Here is a 19,792-nt window from a genome sequence, read left to right on the forward strand (position 1 = left end):
TCTGGCTACACACCTCCAGAGAAAGGGAAGTGCCTAGAAGCTGTAAAAGGAAATTGAGGTTGATAGTTTTCTGTCTGGTAAGAACTCACTTATCAATAGACACAGCTGGGAAACTCTTATGTCTTTACAGATGTAGTTGTGAAATCCTCACTTCTGTATTGTTTTGTCATTATAGTTCCCACTTTGCTATTGTTTATTGGCATGGTCTCTGTCTGGTTCTGTGATTGCTTCTGTCTGCTGTATAATTAATTTTGCTGGGTGTAAACTAATTAAGGTGGTGGGATATAATTGGTTAGCTAATCCATGTTAGGATTGGTTAGTTAAATGTTAGTAGAATGATTGGTTAAGGTATAGCTAAGAATATTACTATATAAATTAGGGGCAAACAGGAAGTAAGTTGGGATTCGAAAATAAGGAAAAAAGGAACTTGTATTTAAGCTTGCTGGAAGTTCACCCCAATAAACATCGAATTGTTTGCACCTTCGGACTTCGGGTATTGTTGCTCTCTGTTCATGCGAGAAGGACCAGGAAAGTAAGTGGGTGAAGGAATAAGCCCCCTAACATCTTGGTGCCGTGACTCGTAATGCTGCTGTGTGGCCCGTGAGGAAGCCAAACGGTACCTGGCGTCTCACTGTGGATTACAGGGCACTAAATTCTCTGGCCAATTCACCAGCCTCAGTGGTGGCAGCATACCCTGAAATGTTGGCCCGTATTGGACCCCAATTCTGAATTTTCACTGTTTTGGACATAGCTAATGGGTTTTAGTCTCTGCCACTAGCTACCTCATGTCAGTATAAAACTGCATTCACATGGGAGGGCAGACAGTTCTGCTGGACAGTCCTACCCCAGGGATATAGGGACTCCCCTGCAATTTTTCACAGATACATGAGACAGGCTCTGGAGGGGGTGGATTCAGCAAGGTGCATACAATATGTAGACGACCTGTTGCTAATGTCAGGGACAGAGGAAGAAGACAGGGAACTAACCGAGCAGGTCCTGCAAGCTTTGGCAAGAGCAGGATTGAAGGTCAATGAGAAAAAGGCTCAGATGGGACAGACAAGAGTGAACTACTTAGGAGTGGAAGTGTCTCAGATGGGAAAGGAAATCGATAAGGGACGGGTGCAACTGATCCAGTCCCTGCCACTGCCTACGGATGTTAAAAGCTTGCAAAGTTTTCTGGGTCTAACTGGATTTTGCAGGGATTTTGTGGCCAATTATGCAGAAATAGCCCAGCCTCTATTTGACCTAACCCGAGCCTCAACTTGGGAGTGGTCAGAAGAGTGTACTGAGGCAGTGAGAGTGCTAAAGGAAAACCTGGCCAGTGCTGGCCTCCCCAGATGGGGAGAAATTCTTTTATCTGTATCCTTTGGTATCGGACACTACCATTGGTTGTGCATTAACACAGGAGTATGGAGCAAAGGACCGACCTGTGGCCTTTGCCTCTCGACTTTTGAGTGCTGTGGAATTGAAGTATGGGTGGTGTGAAAAGGTGCTGTTGTGCTCCTACTGGGGGGTAGGGAAATTTAAATACCTTACGGGAATGCAGAAAGTCATAGTCCGATCTCATGACCCCCTGTGGCTGTTAAACATGCACACTATCTTACAGGGACAAGTGAGTGGGTAGCGTATTGCTAAATGGTTGCTGGCTCTACAGGCAGAAAACATTAAAGCAGAGGTGTTAAAGGAACCCATAGTCTGGGTAGCTGGATTACATCTGGCTGGCACCCCACACCAATGTGAAGCCAGCCCAGGTAAAACCCAACATCAGGTGTTTCGGGCAGCTAATCCCAATCAGGTAAAGGAGGGGACACTAGTATGGTTTTTGGATGGAAGTTGTAGCTATCAAGGGGGACGGAAAACTGCAGGCTTAGCTGTTGTGGGAATCAGAGGCAATGAGACAGTCAGCACCATTGGTTTCTCACTAGAAGCAAAGTCAGCTCAGGAGGCAGAACTGGCAGCCTTGCTAACAGCTTTAAATGAAGTGGATCCCAAATTTGAGGCAGAATGTTGGGTGGTGGTAGATTCAGATTATGTATTTCGTGGTGCCACATTAATGCTGAGATGGTGGGCAGATAATCATTTCAGGGCGACAGACGGCTCCACAATCAAGCATGCTACCTGGTGGAAGCGAGTGGAGGAGCTGAGTCACTCTTTTACATGGATCAATGTGGTAAAGGTAAAGGCACACAAGAAAACAGGACCCCTAAGCAAAGGGAATAATCTGGCCGATGTAGAGGCCAAGCAGGCTGCAACAGAGGCACCCCCATGGCCCTGGGAGCCAGAAGAGAGTGTGTCTATCACAGTGTTAACAAGAAGCGGGGTGGATACAGATCGGGGAGGGCGAATTCGAGAGTTGCAGGAATCTGACCCAGGACTGGAAGGCATCATGAAACTTGGGGCCAGGCATGTGCCAAAGGTGGAACTAATGGAAGGGATTTGGTGCGTCTTAACAACTGAGGGACCGGTCATGTTGTGCCCTCAGGGAAGTCGGGCAGCTTTCTTAAGCTGGGTGCATGGGAGCTTGGCAGGGGGACACCCCGGGTTTGAGGAGGCCCTGGGAACTTTAAAAAGGTTGTGCTGGTGGCCAGGAATGGCAGCTGATTTAAAATCACATCTGGAACGTTGTTTGGACTGTGCCAGGCACAGCCCACCTCACAAGGTGCTAAGGGGAGAATTAATGAGACAAGCCCCAAGGGGACCATGGGAAAGAATACAAATTGATTACACAGGACCCCTACCACCAGATCACAGGAAAAACCGATTCATGTTGGTGGTAGTGGATGCTTTCAGCCGGTGGGTGGAAGCTTTCCCCACAAAGTATCAAACAGCCCGGGTAACTGCTGCAATACTGGTAAATGAGGTATTCACTCGCTGGGGGGTCCCAAAGGTGATTGACTCAGACCAAGGAGCTGCTTTTCGGTCAGATCTGTTAGGGGAGCTATCGGCCCTCACTGGAATCACACAGTTGTTCCACATTGCTTACCACCCCCAGGCTGCGGGGCAGGGGGAACGCATGAACCGCACCATTAAAAGTGAGCTAAGAAAGGGAGTGGAAGTCGGAGGAAAAAACTGGTCACAGTTACTGCCCTTTGTCTTAATGAGAATAAGGGCCCGAGAATCAAAGGGCACAGGATTTTCTCCATATGAAGCTCTCATGGGAAGGCCTATGGAACAGTGGGAAAATCTACTTACCCCAGTACCTGGGGAAGTCACTACACACGGCTTAACACAAGAATGGATTTTAACTTTAATTGACCATGTAAAACAAGTACAGCAGGCGGTGGCCTGGCGAGACGAGCAAGGAGCAGCAAGAGTCAGAGCGTGGTACGACCTGCCTGGGGAGCGTGATCTACCCAAGGTGGGAGATCTAGTGATGTACAAGATTCCAGGTCAACACCATCCATTCCCAGCTCCTAAATGGAAGGGCCCCTATCTTGTCCTTGACCAATTAGGGCCCAGTCTGCTATTACTGGGTACAGAGAATGGAGGACGGGAGTGGGTTCACTGCACGCAAATAAAAAGGTACAAACAGGGGATTGGGAAAGGGGACATGTAAATTTTGTTATGTGTGTATTACAGGTTAATTCAAAAAGGAGAAAAGGATGAAAATTCCCTGGCCCTGGATGGAACAATTACTAGTGCTAATCACGATTGTCACATTTACAAATTCTATTCAGATCCCACGATGTGAAGTGTCAAAAGGAGGAAACACATGGACGGCTACACATGCAACCTGTGGTAATAAAGCTAATGAAGACTATGAGAATCTCCCCATAGAAAGATGTACCACTAATACTCCAACAGGAATTTGGCAGTGTCGGTATATGGTTTATGGATTAGATGGGGGAATCCCAACCAGGTGGAGAATATCAAATTTATCAGGAAATATTGGATGGTACTCCCTGGGTGCTGCCATGATTAACGATAGTGAAAAACACAGTTACCCAGCTATGTGGTTTGTTACAGAGGGTCCAAAGAATATAACCCTCTGGTCTCCTGGAGCAAATGAACCCTCTTGGGAAAATAGGGCCCCACATTGAGGGTGTGATGTTACCATATGTAACCACAATGGTACTTCCATGGAAGATAATCCCCAAAGGTGTGATTGTTATGTACATATTACATGAGGCGTAAAATCCCCTTTGGGACGCTGGGTGTACGATGAGTTAACCATTTTACAGAATGTAACCCTACAGGTGATATGGATGCCAAGTTGGAAGAATCCAAATTTAAAGTGGCCACAGCCTGGAGCCAAGAATATTCCCCGACGAGCAAATGTCTGGGAGCCATTGTGGGAGCAGGTGCAGCCAGCACTTTTTAACATGTCCTTTCACTCTATTACATGGGTGGTACGCCCCAAGGAATGGTGGGTGGACCAAATCCATCCTAATTGTAGTATGTACATAAAAGGATTGAAACAACAATTCAATGCATGGGTGAGGGGACACACCTGGAATCGTCGTCGGAAAAGGGGATTGTGGGCAGCTGGGAACACTATGCTGGGTACATGGAATCTGGGGGACGAGTGGGTAACCAAACAATTAGTAAGCCAAAATGTGAAATTTCAACAACAAATTAATGAATTAATGGCACAGCAACTATCAGCAGTTGCCACAGGGTGGAGGACAGCAGTAGAGGTAAACTTGCAGTTAACTCATTGGGCAGGGGACCTGGTGACATGGGTAGAAGATGGCTTCAGAAGACTAACATGGGGAGAAGTGTGCATAGGTATTCAAAATGCTCAGTTAATAATGTTAATGGATATTATGAGAGATGCTTGGTCAGAACAATGGCCTTCAGTATTGAATCGGGAAGCTAGCCCATATTTATCCACAATTGCAAAAACATACCCATCTACCTGGAAAATAACATCCCCGACCTGTGGGGACAGTTCTTGTGTAATTGTTACTATGATACCATGGGAAGGAAATGCAAATAAGGTGGTTCCCTTGTCCCCTATGGGAGTAAGTAGGGAAGGGGGAGCACGTTGGGAGCCACTAGGGAATAGGTGGGGGGCATGGAATGGGGTAAATTGGACTGTCATCACATTAAGCAGTTGTATATCCAGAGGAGGAATATGGATGTGCCCCTCTCCTATGACTATGGAGGAGCAGGATCAATGGCCTATTGCAAAGGGGGGGCATTTAGGGGTAATGTATATGGGGTATGGTGTATTCTGTTGGGAATGTATGCAATCCTGCAATATAACACTAGGAGGCAAAATCCTTCCAGTGTATGACAAAATTATGAACTTCTATACTCTGCCACCTGGACTATGGTGCACCAATGGATCATTGGACTCAATCGTTGTAAACAATCGAACCAGCACCTACTACCCGATACCGTACCAAGTAGTTGAATTGGTTTGGACAATACCAAATTTCACTGTGGATATTCAATGGACACACAATATGGACAAAAGTACACAGAGATTACAAGAGCAACTTGCTGCAAGCGACAACAGTTGGACACACTTACAATACACACTACAGGATGGCGCTGACAAAATTTTAGCCTTATCAAAGGAGGAGAAGCAGTGTTTTTGGTGGTGGCCAGGATGTTGGACCATACTGCAGTGGTCAGGACTCTCGGTGTTGCTGTGGAGTATCATAGCAGCTGGTGTATTGTTAACTATATGTGTGTTACATTGCATATGGAAACGATCACGGGGGGCACAACCCCCTAGAGAACAGCCACTAATTATAACTTATAAGTAATGTAGTAAGCCCCCCCAAGTGTACTAGACAACCTGGACCCAACCTTCTCGGGCCCACTACACTGGGAAGTCTGGAACACTAATTGGAATAGGTGTGGTATGCCCGTACGAGAGAAGGTGCAGGGCACTATACCACACAAGGGGCAGTGGGACAGATGGAGCATCGACACCTTCCACCTCGATGCCTGGCCCTATCAGGAAATGTGTCACCATATGTCCTATGCTATTCCAGGGATACCTGGGCAGGAGGATCCCAAAAGAAAAAGAAAAAAAAAAGGGGTGGAGTGTTAGGATATAGATATTCAGGCCTGTCTGTAAAGGCCTATACTCTAAGAATTTAGGTGTATTCCTATCACTTGGCTAGTTAGAGGTATAAAAGAAAGAATCAAAATCACTGTCTGCCAGTGTAAGGGCCTTCTCTTACTGTGACAGTCTGAGGCCCTGTTCTTAGGCTAAGGCCTTTGGCTAAGCGACAGAGGCAGCCATAAGCTGGGAAGTGAACGGTCACCTCCTCACATCCCAAACTAGTCACATTGAAATCAGGTGCTATTGGGCTGTTAGGAATTTAATCCTGTCCTTATAGTGCCTATCACCTCCAGAGAAAGGGAAGTGCCTAGAAGCTGTAAAAGGAAATTGAGGTTGATAGTTTTCTGTCTGGTAAGAACTCACTTATCAATAGACACAGCTGGGAAACTCTTATGTCTTTACAGATGTAGTTGTGAAATCCTCACTTCTGTATTGTTTTGTCATTATAGTTCCCACTTTGCTATTGTTTATTGGCATGGTCTCTGTCTGGTTCTGTGATTGCTTCTGTCTGCTGTATAATTAATTTTGCTGGGTGTAAACTAATTAAGGTGGTGGGATATAATTGGTTAGCTAATCCATGTTAGGATTGGTTAGTTAAATGTTAGTAGAATGATTGGTTAAGGTATAGCTAAGAATATTACTATATAAATTAGGGGCAAACAGGAAGTAAGTTGGGATTCGAAAATAAGGAAAAAAGGAACTTGTATTTAAGCTTGCTGGAAGTTCACCCCAATAAACATCGAATTGTTTGCACCTTCGGACTTCGGGTATTGTTGCTCTCTGTTCATGCGAGAAGGACCAGGGAAGTAAGTGGGTGAAGGAATAAGCCCCCTAACATTGAACAGCCAGAGACAAGGGCCATTACATGAGCCCAAGGTGGAGTTAGGCAGTGGAGGCAGGTTTTGAAAGAGCACTTGAATGGTCAGCCCTGGGAGTGTGTGTTTGTTGGGCCTAGAGCTTTGCGCAGGGTTTGTGGTACATTTATAAATCTGTCTGGGTGTTTTCCTGAAGTATGAATGTTGTGGTGCTTGGTGTGTGTTGACAAGTACAGCTTGCTTTGGCCACCAGTCTGCCATATTTGCTGGGAACTAGAAGACCATTTGATTTGCCAAAAATAGAACTTTTAACAAGTGGGGGGGAACCAGTGCACTGTGCAGAAAGCCAATGGTCACAAAAACCCCACAGGCGACATTAAACAAATGTCACATAGCTTAACGGGGTGAAAATTTGAAAGTGGAAAGGAATGAACTTTTACATCTATTTGAGTACACAAAGGCAGCCCATTGTGGCTACTCATACACTAGCCGTGGTTCTCTCAGGTCAGTGTATGTCAAACTGGTATTCCTTGCTGTCCCCCAGTGTGGCGTGATGTGGAGTGGTTGCCACGTGGTGTGTTGGCAGGTGTAGGGAGCAGCGACCATGGAGTCCTCCAAGGACTGCAAAAGTGGGATTTTTGGACCTGTAGGTCAGCCAGGGTCTGCAGCATTTGAGTTAGCTGCCTGAGATGATCCATTGTCCTGGTGCATTTCCCACTCTGTGTCCTGCTGGGCCTTTCTCTTGGCCACTCCGTCCTTCTCCAGGCTGTTGGTCATATCAGCCCGCCAGTGCAGCTCGAGCTTGCAGGATCTCGCAGAACATGTTCTCCCTGGTTCTTTTCTTTCTCCTCACGAGGGTCAGATGTTCTGTGGGTGTGGCGAGGGCATCCTTTAAAGCTGCCCCACCAGAAGCTGCTGATAGAAACAGCCAGATGGACCTTGGATTTACAGTCGAAAGGGAAAGAAAAGCTTCAGAACTCCCTTCCCTTTTTCCCAGAAACACTCTTAATTAGAAATGCTCCACTTCAGCTCTAGAGCCCCTCGGCCCAGCATGGCTCTTCAGCCCCAGCCCTTGTGAGTACGGCCCATCAGGGCGAGGGGGGAAAGAGTTTCTGTTGCGTGAAGCTATAAGATGTTGGTCCCTATTCGATGGGTACGAGCTCAGGGCAATGTCACTGAGTACTGGCGCGATTTCCCACAGGCAATGGTGATTTTAGCTGATAACTCACCCTTGAGGGTCACAGAGCATAGCTGCTACTGGCCCCCCAAGCCGCCTGGGACCGTATGCTGCTCGTCTGGGTACTGCCGTCATCTCCCCGCCAGCTGGACTCATCGCAGAGTGGCACAGGAAAGTGTTCTACGCAGAGGAAGAAATACAGCAGCCAACCCTGGAAACCTCCGGGACAGGACTGCAGAGCATCTCCATGGACGTGTCATCAGTCTCCCTGAGGAGGATAAACGGGGCAGCCCTGGGCACATACCCAAAGTGTTCCACGTGGGCCCCCCCACCTGACTCAACAGGGGAATGAACGGCAGATGCCAACTCTCCCTCTGTTTGTGGTCACTCTGCCTCTGCCCCTACGAGGAAAACAACGAAACATTGAACGCTTTGTCTTGTGAACTTGGAGCTGGGCCGGGCGTCATCTTTAAATGTAACAGTGTAAAGAAAAGTGCATGCACACACTTACCCAAGTTCCCTTCCCCTCCATCGGGCTCGTCCGCGCTTGCATGGTGGGACAGGCTAAACCAGAGGTCCCCAAAGTGTGGGCCCCCCCCCCTCAGGTGGCACAGAGGAACGCGGTGGGGCCCAGACTAGCCCCCACGGGGGCAGGGAAGAAGCATCACCCAGCCCCTCCTCGCCCCCAGCTCTGCTCCAGTCTGGCCCCCAACTGTGTCCTTGGCTCCTGGCCCTGGGCCTGGCCCCATCCCCAGCCTTGGTACAGCTCTGCTCTCGGCCCCGTGCCAGCTCCAAGCCTCAACCACTGGCCGCAGCTCCATTCCTGGCCTGGGGCTGAGGCTGGGGGCAAGGCCAGGAGCTGAGCCGCACCTGGCTGCCAGCCTGCCTGCCAGCCCCCACCGCAGCCCGGCTGTGGCCCCACTCCCTGCCCCACTCTCACCCCCAGCTGTGTGGCCCTAGCCTCAGCCCCCTTACCCCTGTCCACACCCCTCACCCCTGGAGTCATAGAATCATAGAATATCAGGGTTGGAAGGGACCTCAGGAGGTCATCTAGTCCAACCCCCTGCTCAAAGCAGGACCAATCCCCAATTAAATCATCACCCTAGGTAACTCATTCCAGTGTTTCACCACCCTCCTAGTGAAAAAGTTTTTCCTAATATCCAACCTAAACCTCCCCCACTGCAACTTGAGACCATTACTCCTCGTTCTGTCATCTGCTACCACTGAGAAGAGTCTAGATCCATCCTCTTTGGAACCCCCTTTCAGGTAGTTGAAAGCAGCTATCAAATCCCCCCTCATTCTTCTCTTCCGCAGACTAAACATCCCCAGTTCCCTCAGCCTCTCCTCATAAGTCATGTGTTCCAGTCCCCTCATCATTTTTGTTGTCCTCCGCTGGACTCTTTCCAATTTTTCCGGCTCGGGGGGGCAAGGAGCACAGACAGGGGTAAGGGGGGGGCGTGACCCTCAAAAGTTTGGGGACTGCTGGGCTAAACCGTGGTGGAGTCTCCAACAGATCCAGGCTCATGGCATGGCTGCAGTCGCCTGCCACGTCTCCCCGTCCTCTTCGCTGGTGTTGATGGCATGGGGCCTCTGTCACAGGCTCCTCCAAGCTTCCCACAATGAGCTGGGGGGTGCCGATCAAAGGACGCCCTGCAGTTCACGGCAGAGGTGGCATGTCTGTGGCGCAGCACCGGAACTATTGGTGTGCTCCCTGGCCGTGTGGTGTCCCTGGTGCGGTTCCTGGGCGTGCACACAGCGCTGCAGCTGATCCTGGCTGTACCCCTTTGCTGCAGACCTGCTCGCAGGTGGCCACGTTTCTACGGCCGGTGCATCGCTGCATTTGCACAAGCTCCTCTCCCCACAGGCCCAGGAGTTCCAATGCTTCCTGTCTCCGGCAGGCAGGCGCACGGCTGGTGCCCCTCGGCGTGCAGGGGCCCGGCAGGGTCAGCTGGGCAGAGGCACACGGCGAAGGAGAGCTGCTAGGTGTGTCGCCACGGTGGGCAATCAGGAAAAAGCATTTCAAAAACCCGCAGAGGGTTTTTCAGGGGAGAGGCCTCACGCCTGGTCTCTGTGACCCCCTGGGCCGTGGCATTTAAAACGGTGACCAGAGCAGTCACTGTTGCAGGGAACGGGGCATTCGGGGACAGCTGCTGGAGGAGCATTGGGGCCAACACAAGTTGTGCAGTGTCTGCGTTCACGCTGTGTCAACCTCAGGCGGTTGCCCATGGCTCTAACACAGACACAGGTAACTAACCGCTTTCATGTTCTCTCCACAGGTATCGTTGCGGAGAGTGGACCAGATGATATGTCTGGGGCGAGAAAGCAGAAGGAGACTCCGCTGGTTGGAAGGCATGAGATGCGCTGTCCTGAGGTTGGGGGTTCCACGACCACCACCCCCAAGAGAAGGAGGCGGGTGGTGGTGGTCGGGGACTCTCTCCTCCAGGGGACTGAGTCATCTATCTGCCGCCCTGACCGGGAAAACCGAGAAGTCTGCTGCTTGCCAGGGGCTAAGATTCGTGATGTGACGGAGAGACTGCCGAGACTCATCAAGCCCTCGGATCGCTACCCCTTCCTGCTTCTCCACGAGGGCACCAATGATACTGCCAAGAATGACCTTGAGCGGATCACTGCGGACTATGTGGCTCTAGGAAGAAGAATAAAGGAGTTGGAGGCGCAAGTGGTGTTCTCGTCCATCCTCCCCGTGGAAGGAAAAGGCCTAGGTAGGGAGCGTCGAATCGTGGAAGTCAACGAATGGCTACGCAGATGGTGTCGGAGAGAAGGCTTTGGTTTCTTTGACCATGGGATGGTGTTCCATGAAGGAGGAGTGCTGGGCAGAGACGGGCTCCATCTTACGAAGAGAGGGAAGAGCATCTTTGCCAGCAGGCTGGCTAACCTAGTGAGGAGGGCTTTAAACTAGGTTCACCGGGGGAAGGAGACCAAAGCCCTGAGGTAAGTGGGAAAGCGGCATACCGGGAGGAAGCACAGGCAGGAATGTCTATGAGGGGAGGGCTCCTGCCTCATACTGGCAATGAGGGGCGATCAACAGGTTATCTCAAGTGCTTATATACAAATGCACAAAGCCTTGGAAACAAGCAGGGAGAACTGGAGGTCCTGGTGATGTCAAGGAACTATGACGTGATCGGAATAACAGAGACTTGGTGGGATAACTCATATGACTGGAGTACTGTCATGGATGGTTATAAACTGTTCAGGAAGGACAGGCAGGGCAGAAAAGGTGGGGGAGTAGCACTGTATGTAAGGGAGCAGTATGACTGCTCAGAGCTCCGGTACGAAACTGCAGAAAAACCTGAGTGTCTCTGGATTAAGTTTAGAAGTGTGTGCAACAAGAGTGATGTAGTGGTGGGAGTCTGCTATAGACCACTGGACCAGGGGGATGAGGTGGATGAGGCTTTCTTCCGGCAGCTCACAGAAGCTACTAGATCGCAGGCCCTGGTTCTCATGGGTGACTTTAATTTTCCTGATATCTGCTGGGAGAGCAATACAGCGGTGCATAGACAATCCAGGAAGTTTTTGGAAAGCGTAGGGGACAATTTCCTGGCGCAAGTGCTAGAGGAGCCAACTAGGGGGGGTGCTTTTCTTGACCTGCTGCTCACAAACCGGGTAGAATTAGTGGGGGAAGCAAAAGTGGATGGGAATCTGGGAGGCAGTGACCATGAGTTGGTTGAGTTCAGGATCCTGACGCAGGGAACAAAGGTAAGCAGCAGGATACGGACCCTGGACTTCAGGAAAGCAGACTTCGACTCCCTCAGGGAACGGATGGCCAGGATCCCCTGGGGGACTAACTTGAAGGGGAAAGGAGTCCAGGAGAGCTGGCTGTATTTCAAGGAATCCCTGTTGAGGTTACAGGGACAAACCATCCCGATGAGTCGAAAAAATAGTAAATATGGCAGGCGACCAGCTTGGCTTAATGGTGAAATCCTAGCGGATCTTAAACATAAAAAAGAAGCTTACAAGAAGTGGAAGGTTGGACATATGACCAGGGAAGAGTATAAAAATATTGCTCGGGCACGTAGGAATGTTATCAGGAGGGCCAAATCGCACCTGGAGCTGCAGCTAGCCAGAGATGTCAAGAGTAACAAGAAGGGTTTCTTCAGGTATGTTGGCAACAAGAAGAAAGCCAAGGAATGTGTGGGCCCCTTACTGAAGGAGGGAGGCAACCTAGTGACAGAGGATGTGGAAAAAGCTAATGTACTCAATGCTTTTTTTGCCTCTGTTTTCACTAACAAGGTCAGCTCCCAGACTGCTGCGCTGGGCATCACAAAATGCGGAAGAGATGGCCAGCCCTCTGTGGAGATAGAGGCGGTTAGGGACTATTTAGAAAAGCTGGACGTGCACAAGTCCATGGGGCCGGACGAGTTGCATCCGAGAGTGCTGAAGGAATTGGCGGCTGTGATTGCAGAGCCACTGGCCATTATCTTTGAAAACTCGTGGCGAACCGGGGAAGTCCCGGATGACTGGAAAAAGGCTAATGTAGTGCCAATCTTTAAAAAAGGGAAGAAGGAAGATCCTGGGAACTACAGGCCAGTCAGCCTCACCTCAGTCCCTGGAAAAATCATGGAGCAGGTCCTCAAAGAATCAATCCTGAAGCACTTGCATGAGAGGAAAGTGATCAGGAACAGCCAGCATGGATTCACCAAGGGAAGGTCATGCCTGACTAATCTAATCGCCTTTTATGATGAGATTACTGGTTCTGTGGATGAAGGGAAAGCAGTGGATGTATTGTTTCTTGACTTTAGCAAAGCTTTTGACACGGTCTCCCATAGTATTCTTGTCAGCAAGTTAAGGAAGTATGGGCTGGATGAATGCACTATAAGGTGGGTAGAAAGCTGGCTAAATTGTCGGGCTCAACGGGTAGTGATCAATGGCTCCATGTCTAGTTGGCAGCCGGTGTCAAGTGGAGTGCCCCAAGGGTCGGTCCTGGGGTCGGTTTTATTCAATATCTTCATAAATGATCTGGAGGATGGTGTGGATTGCACTCTCAGCAAATTTGCGGATGATACTAAACTGGGAGGAGTGGTAGATACGCTGGAGGGGAGGGATAGGATACAGAAGGACCTAGACCAATTGGAAGATTGGGCCAAAAGGAATCTGATGAGGTTCAATAAGGATAAGTGCAGGGTCCTGCACTTAGGACGGAAGAACCCAATGCACAGCTACAGACTAGGGACCGAATGGCTAGGCAGCAGTTCTGCAGAAAAGGACCTAGGGGTGACAGTGGACGAGAAGCTGGACATGAGTCAGCAGTGTGCCCTTGTTGCCAAGAAGGCCAATGGCATTTTGGGATGTATAAGTAGGGGCATAGCGAGCAGATCGAGGGACGTGATCGTTCCCCTCTATTCGACATTGGTGAGGCCTCATCTGGAGTACTGTGTCCAGTTTTGGGCCCCACACTTCAAGAAGGATGTGGATAAATTGGAGAGAGTCCAGCGAAGGGCAACAAAAATGATTAGGGGACTGGAACACATGAGTTATGAGGAGAGGCTGAGGGAGCTGGGATTGTTTAGCCTGCAGAAGAGAAGAATGAGGGGGGATTTGATAGCTGCTTTCAACTACCTGAAAGGGGGTTCCAAAGAGGATGGCTCTAGACTGTTCTCAATGGTAGCAGATGACAGAACGAGGAGTAATGGTCTCAAGTTGCAGTGGGGGAGGTTTAGATTGGATATTAGGAAAAACTTTTTCACTAAGAGGGTGGTGAAACACTGGAATGCGTTACCTAGGGAGGTGGTAGAATCTCCTTCCTTGGAGGTTTTTAAGGTCAGGCTTGACAAAGCCCTGGCTGGGATGATTTAACTGGGAATTGGTCCTGCTTTGAGCAGGGGGTTGGACTAGATGACCTTCTGGGGTCCCTTCCAACCCTGATATTCTATGATTCTACGCCATTGGGGGGGGGTTACTGTGTCTGGAACAGGGCACTTACCTCGGCTGGAGCACATGCACAGAGAGGTTGCCACAGGTTGCCGTGCGTCGCCCTAACTTTGTAGTGTCGACCAGAGGGCCTAGGGCTCTGGGGCGCAGCTGCTTCCCCTGTGCACCACAGAGAAGACAGGAGCAGATCAGCGAGGGGCGGGGGAGAAATAGACACACAACTTGTCTGACGGGGGAGCAGAGAAAGGCATCGCAGGACATGGGTATTTTTAACGGCTCCCTTACAGCGAGGCAGTGAAATCGAAAGGAAAGCCGTGCCTTTGTCTAGCAGACCCATAGCAGGTTCTAAGGGCGCGGTCTCCTCTCAGGGCCGTCTGACGCCCAGCACTGTGGCCCCGAGGGCTGCATTAGGACTGTATTTGCACTACTGTCGTGCGCCGGAGCCCTTGTCACGGACCAGGTGCCCCCACCCTGTACAGGTCTGGGCACTGCCTTTGGCAGCCCATCCAGCTAGTGCGTAGGGAGGCGCTGGGGGGCAGCCGGCTGGGCTCGTTGCCCTGGGAGCCGCATGGACAGGTCAGCCTGGGCCCAGCTTGTCTGAGAGCTGCCCCTTCCTGCGATGTCACTGCACGTCTCAAGATTTTCGGTGTTCTTTATTTTTAAAGGCGCGTCTCGGGGGCTCGTGATGGATGGCAGAAATGTATTTTCCCCTCACCCAAAGCATCCGTCTCCCAGTGATGTCAGTGGGGCCGAAGCCAGCCACGTAATTAGTTGTACTCAGGGTGCCACAGGCAGGCAGTGAGGAGATGGGACAGAGAAAGCCAGTGGGGGTATATGCGAGTATGGGGCACAGAAGGGGCAGGAGACAGATGAGGAAGTAGCAGGTGACGGTAGGAGGCAGGATACAGGAGACTGTCCGGGAGCAGGAAGAGGGGATGCAAGAGGTGCAGGAGACAGGGTGGGGTCATGGGCACACAGGATGAGGAGGGAGGCAGGTGAGTGACAGGGTAGGGGATGGCAGCTCCCGCACCCCAGCGGGTAGGCAAGAGTAAGTGACCCCCCCCCGCGGAGGCAGGTGGGCGGCTTGACTCTTTTGTGCGTATGTAGGCTGAGTTTTGATCGTGCAGGAGCCCACAGGCTCTGCGGGCGGGGGGCCTCCAGCAGGACGCGCCACCAATCGCGTTTTTCAGTCTGGTCCCTGCGGGCCAAGTCTGCGGTAGGAAAGGTTTGCCCGGCTGCAGCTGGACCATGCCACGGGCTGTGTGCACAAGGAAGTGTCATTGTCAGGTGTCATTCAGTGCGGTAACCTACTGTCGCGGACTGCTCGGGCCCTGTGTCAGCCTGATCCCACGCGAGCCGGGCCCCACAGCCCCTAGTCAGCGCTGGTAGCTGTGCGACTCACGCCCCCCGCAGGCCCACGCAGGTGGTGCGCCAACCACTGGAGCCACGTGGGCAGTGTCGCGGGGCGGGTGCCCTCCAGAAGGGCTCCCGGAAACAAGGGCGGCTTTGCTCCCAGTCCCCGTGGGGTCGCGTGAGAGCCGGGGGCTGGTCAGAGCACGGGTAAGGAGGTCACTCGTTCACAGTCACAGCGTTCAATAAGTCAGCAGTACCCACCCATACCGGAGCTGGCGATTTCCCACTGTCAGCCATGGGCTCGTTGCCCCATCCCTCCAAATCCCCAGGCCCCCCTCTCCTGGCCCCCCAGCTCACCCCGAGAATGAAACCTTTCTCATGCAGTGGGTCTTCCAGCCAGTCTAGGCCTGGGCTGGGCTGCAGCCCCTGTGAGCAGAGGGGTCCATCAGGCCTCGCCCTACATCAACCGCCCCAGCCCCTGACCCCGCGCATCCCACACAGGCCTGGATCAGCCCCTTCCTTACTCCCGCTGGATTTCAGAGGCTTCGCCTCCCCCTCCCCTCAACCTCAGACCACCCCCCCCTTCCCTGGCCCCTCAGCCCCAGTGCACACCCCCGTCCCCTTCCCTCAGACCCAGAGTGCCCCCCACTGCCCCCCAGCCACAGTGCGCTGCCCCCTCCCCAGCCCCCCTCACCCCCAGAGAGCCACCCCCACCCTCTTCCCTGAGCCTCAGAGCACCCCCCTTTTCCTCAGCCCCAGAGCAACACCCCCTGCACCCTCAGCCCGAGCCCCACCCTGCCCCCTCCTCAGCCCCTCCCCCCCAGAGTGCCACCCCCCACCCCTTCCTTCAGCCCCAGAGTGACACCCCTTCTCCTGTGCCCTCAACCCCAGAGAGCTACCCCCCCATCCCCTTCCCTCAGCCCCAGATCAACACCCCCGCCCCTGCCCCCTCAGCCCCAGAGCGACACCCCCCACCCTCTTCCCTCAGTCTCAGAGCACCCCCCCTTCCCTGGCCCCTCAGCCCCAGTGCACCCCCCCTTTCCTCAGCCCCCAGAGCGACACCCCCCACCCTCTTCCCTCAGTCTCAGAGCACCCCCCCCTTCCCTGGCCCCTCAGCCCCAGTGCACCCCCCCTTTCCTCAGCCCCCAGAGCGACACCCCCCACCCTCTTCCCTCAGTCTCAGAGCACCCCCCCCTTCCCTGGCCCCTCAGCCCCAGTGCACCCCCCCTTTCCTCAGCCCCAGAGCAACACCCCAGCCCCTGCCCCCTCAGCCCCAGAGCGCTGCCTCCTGCAGGTCGCTCCCCTCTAGTTCCACCCACAAAGAGATCTGATTGGCTAAGAGTGCAGGGACCCAGCTGTCCATCAAGCCATCCTCTACCCAGGTTCCAAGCTGCACCCCCAGGGATCAGGGCCCATTGCACCCCCCCATCCACTCCCCACCAATGCACCGCTGGGGGGGGCAGAGACACGTGAACTGGGGGGGGGCTGGGGAAATTAGCTTGCTGCTGACAAAGAGCCCCAATCTCCCTGCAGGCATGTGTGTGAGACCCCCCCCCTTGCGTCCCCCACCAGCAATGCTCACTGCATGACCCTCCCAACCGTGCGCCCCCCCCAACCAGTGCGGATCACCACACAATCCCCCCCACCGCCCCCTCATTGCACCCCCCACTGGCACTGCTCACGGCATGACCCCTCTCTGCCCCCCATTGTTCCCCCAACCAGCGATGCTCCCCGCACGACTCCCTCACCCGCCCCTCGTCCCCCCAGCCGCCCCACTCACTGCACTGCCTGTGTGGCCCCCCTGCCCAGCCCACAATAGCGCTCACGGTGCACCCGACCTTCACCACGTTGCTCTTTTAAACCCAACATGCTCTTTTAAACCCCGGAGCACGGCCTCCTCCCTGAGCCGGATGGTCCCTGGGCCACACAGCTGAACGGGCTCCAGGCCCATCAATGCCTGCCTCTGAGTTGCTTCTGCGAGCGCACTGGGAGGGCGTGAAGGTGGGGTCCCCCACCCTTCTTCCGGCCGAGCTCTCCGGCTAGCTCTGCGTCTCTGCCAGGGCTTGCTGCAGGAGTGAGGTGCACGGCGAGCTGTAATTAATGTTGTTTCTCTTCCCCTTCCAGCCCATTAATGGCCAATTTTTCTTGTTTAACTGGCGCTGACCTGGGCAATTTGAGAGTCGAATAAGGGGCTGATGCTAGTCAGTAAATACAGAGATCCCCCAATTCTGCCTTCACCATGCTAGGTGGGGGACCAAAGCAGCAGCGGCTTCCTCCTCCTCCCCGGAGCATGACCAGGACCGGCCTCAGTTTCCCTCTCCCAGTAAATTAATCAGGCCCTCCAGCTAAACTGAACCCTTTGGTGGGAAAGACAGCCCACCCCACCCACTCTGGCTCACCCCTTGCCATCACGGTCATGCCCCATCCCCCCGACTCATCGCGTACTTCCCCTCTCAGGGTCTTCTAGGTCAAACACCCCAGCCTCTAGCCCCCTTTCCAGGCTCTCCCCAGATACCCCTAGGCCTTTCCACGCTACAAACCAACCCCCAAGGAGAGTTCTCCCCTACTAGTTCACCGAACTGAGCACCAGGGCGCTCCTATATAAACTGCTCCCCTTCCCAGCACCCCTTGCTGCAAGGCCTACAGCTCCCATCAGCCCCGGGAACTGCAAGTCCCAGAATGGCTTGCTTTGGCATTGGCCCCGGAAGCAGGCCAGGCTGGGCCCCGAGGCTGCCATAAAGGGCCAGCATAGAATCATAGAATATCAGGGTTGGAAGGGACCCCAGAAGGTCATCTAGTCCAACCCCCTGCTCAAAGCAGGACCAATTCCCAGTTAAATCATGCCCTGTTGTGCCTCCCGCCAGGCGTCCCCAGCGCTGGGCCAGCAGGGCCACCGCAGGGCCACGGGACCGGCGAGAACACGCACAGCCCCAGAGCTCTCTGTACACAGGCCGTCTTTATTGAACGTTTGCAGCTGCAGCAGGGCGGGACGTCGGCTCTGCGGGGGGATTTCGTCGCAGGAAAGGGACACGGGCCCTCTGCACTAGCCCGCTGTCGCCCAGCCGTTACCCGTCATCCACTGGGAGCACGCAGCAGGCCGAAGCGGCCACATTTGCGACTGGCAAACAGGGATTCCCCTGTTCTGAGCCCGGAGCTGCCGCCGGCCCCTGGGCCTGGCACTGGTACCCCCCTCACCCCGCGAAGGAGACACGCGGTGATGTCCGCGCAGCGGCGTGAAGTCACCACGTGCGAGCTCCACGTGCCACGTACCGCTGAGGCGCCTCCCTGCCAGACGCATTTGGCAGCAAGACTCCCGCCCGCAGAGCCACTGGTTCCATCACCGCCTTGTCTGCCAGCGAGCTGCCCGGGTTACACGCCGCAGGCCACGGCCGCGACCGGGGGGTTACCTGCAGCCTCCAGCACCGGCGAACCACCGGCCAACACGGCACCCAGCAAGGCCCGGGGGAACTTTTTGTGAGCTCGGCGCCAAACATATTTTTGGGGCTTCAGGGATGAGGGGCCGGCCAGAGACAATGGGGCAGGGCATGGCGGGGGCGGTTCCCAGAGCAAGGGGCTGGCCGGGGGCAATGAGGCACTGGGCAGGGGAAGTTGTGTGGGGGGGTGGTCTCTCTCTCTCTCTCTCTCTCTGTGGGGCTGGGCTGGGGGGTCCCAGGAGCTGTGTGTGGGGAGGTGTCATTGGGAGCTCTGTGTATGGCGGGACAGGCTAGGGGTCCCGGGGGGCCAGTCCCTCTCTCTCTGTGGGGCTGGGGGCAGTGGGTCTCTGTGGGGCTGGGTTGTGGGGGGTCCCATAGGGGGCTGGGCCGGTGGAGGCGGGTGGGGAGGTCTCTCTCTCTCTCTCTCTCTCTGCAATGGAAGCAGCTGGGCCTGGTCCTGTATCCCGTCCAGCCTGTGGGTGGGACCCGCCATCGAGACACCAGGGCTGTGGTTATGGGCCCTTCTGAGTGTGTGTGTGTGGGGGGGCCCAGCGCCGTGGCGCCATGGTAAACCTGGTACTGCCTGACCCGTCTCACGATTCACACGCTGGGGAGCGCTCGGGTGTCTCTCAGGGCCGAGCCGAACGTCTGTCAGGAGGCTGTGCCGTTCTGCTCTGGCGCAGACCTCACCCCGGTGACGGGTAATTAATCGCTTCCAGGCAGGGCGAGCATGGAGGATCATCCGACATTGCAGCTAGCGCAGAATGCAGCCCCCCAGCTTGCAACTGGGGCCCAACGCATCAGTGTTCTGGGCCACTCACTGGCTACCAGCTGGCTTCTGGGGGTAATTCAATTCCTGCTCTCTCTTGCCTGGTGTTACGTGGGGCTCGTCCCTCTGGTGTCTGAGCACCATTAACCAGACCGGAATGGCCTGGGATCCTGCTCTCCCATAGGTCCCTCCTGTCCACCGACCTTGCTGCCGCACTTGCAGTTGGCTGGCATGCGTTCTTCCTCCGTCCCCAGGGCTGACCCCTCCACTGGAGACGGGTGGCGAGACAGGTGGCTGGTCTCTCTGCCCCGGGCACGGTTCCACCCCAGCGTCCAA

This window comes from Lepidochelys olivacea (genome assembly GCF_965140295.1).
Source record: "Lepidochelys olivacea isolate rLepOli2 genome assembly, chromosome: 2".
NCBI lineage: Eukaryota > Metazoa > Chordata > Testudines > Cheloniidae > Lepidochelys > Lepidochelys olivacea.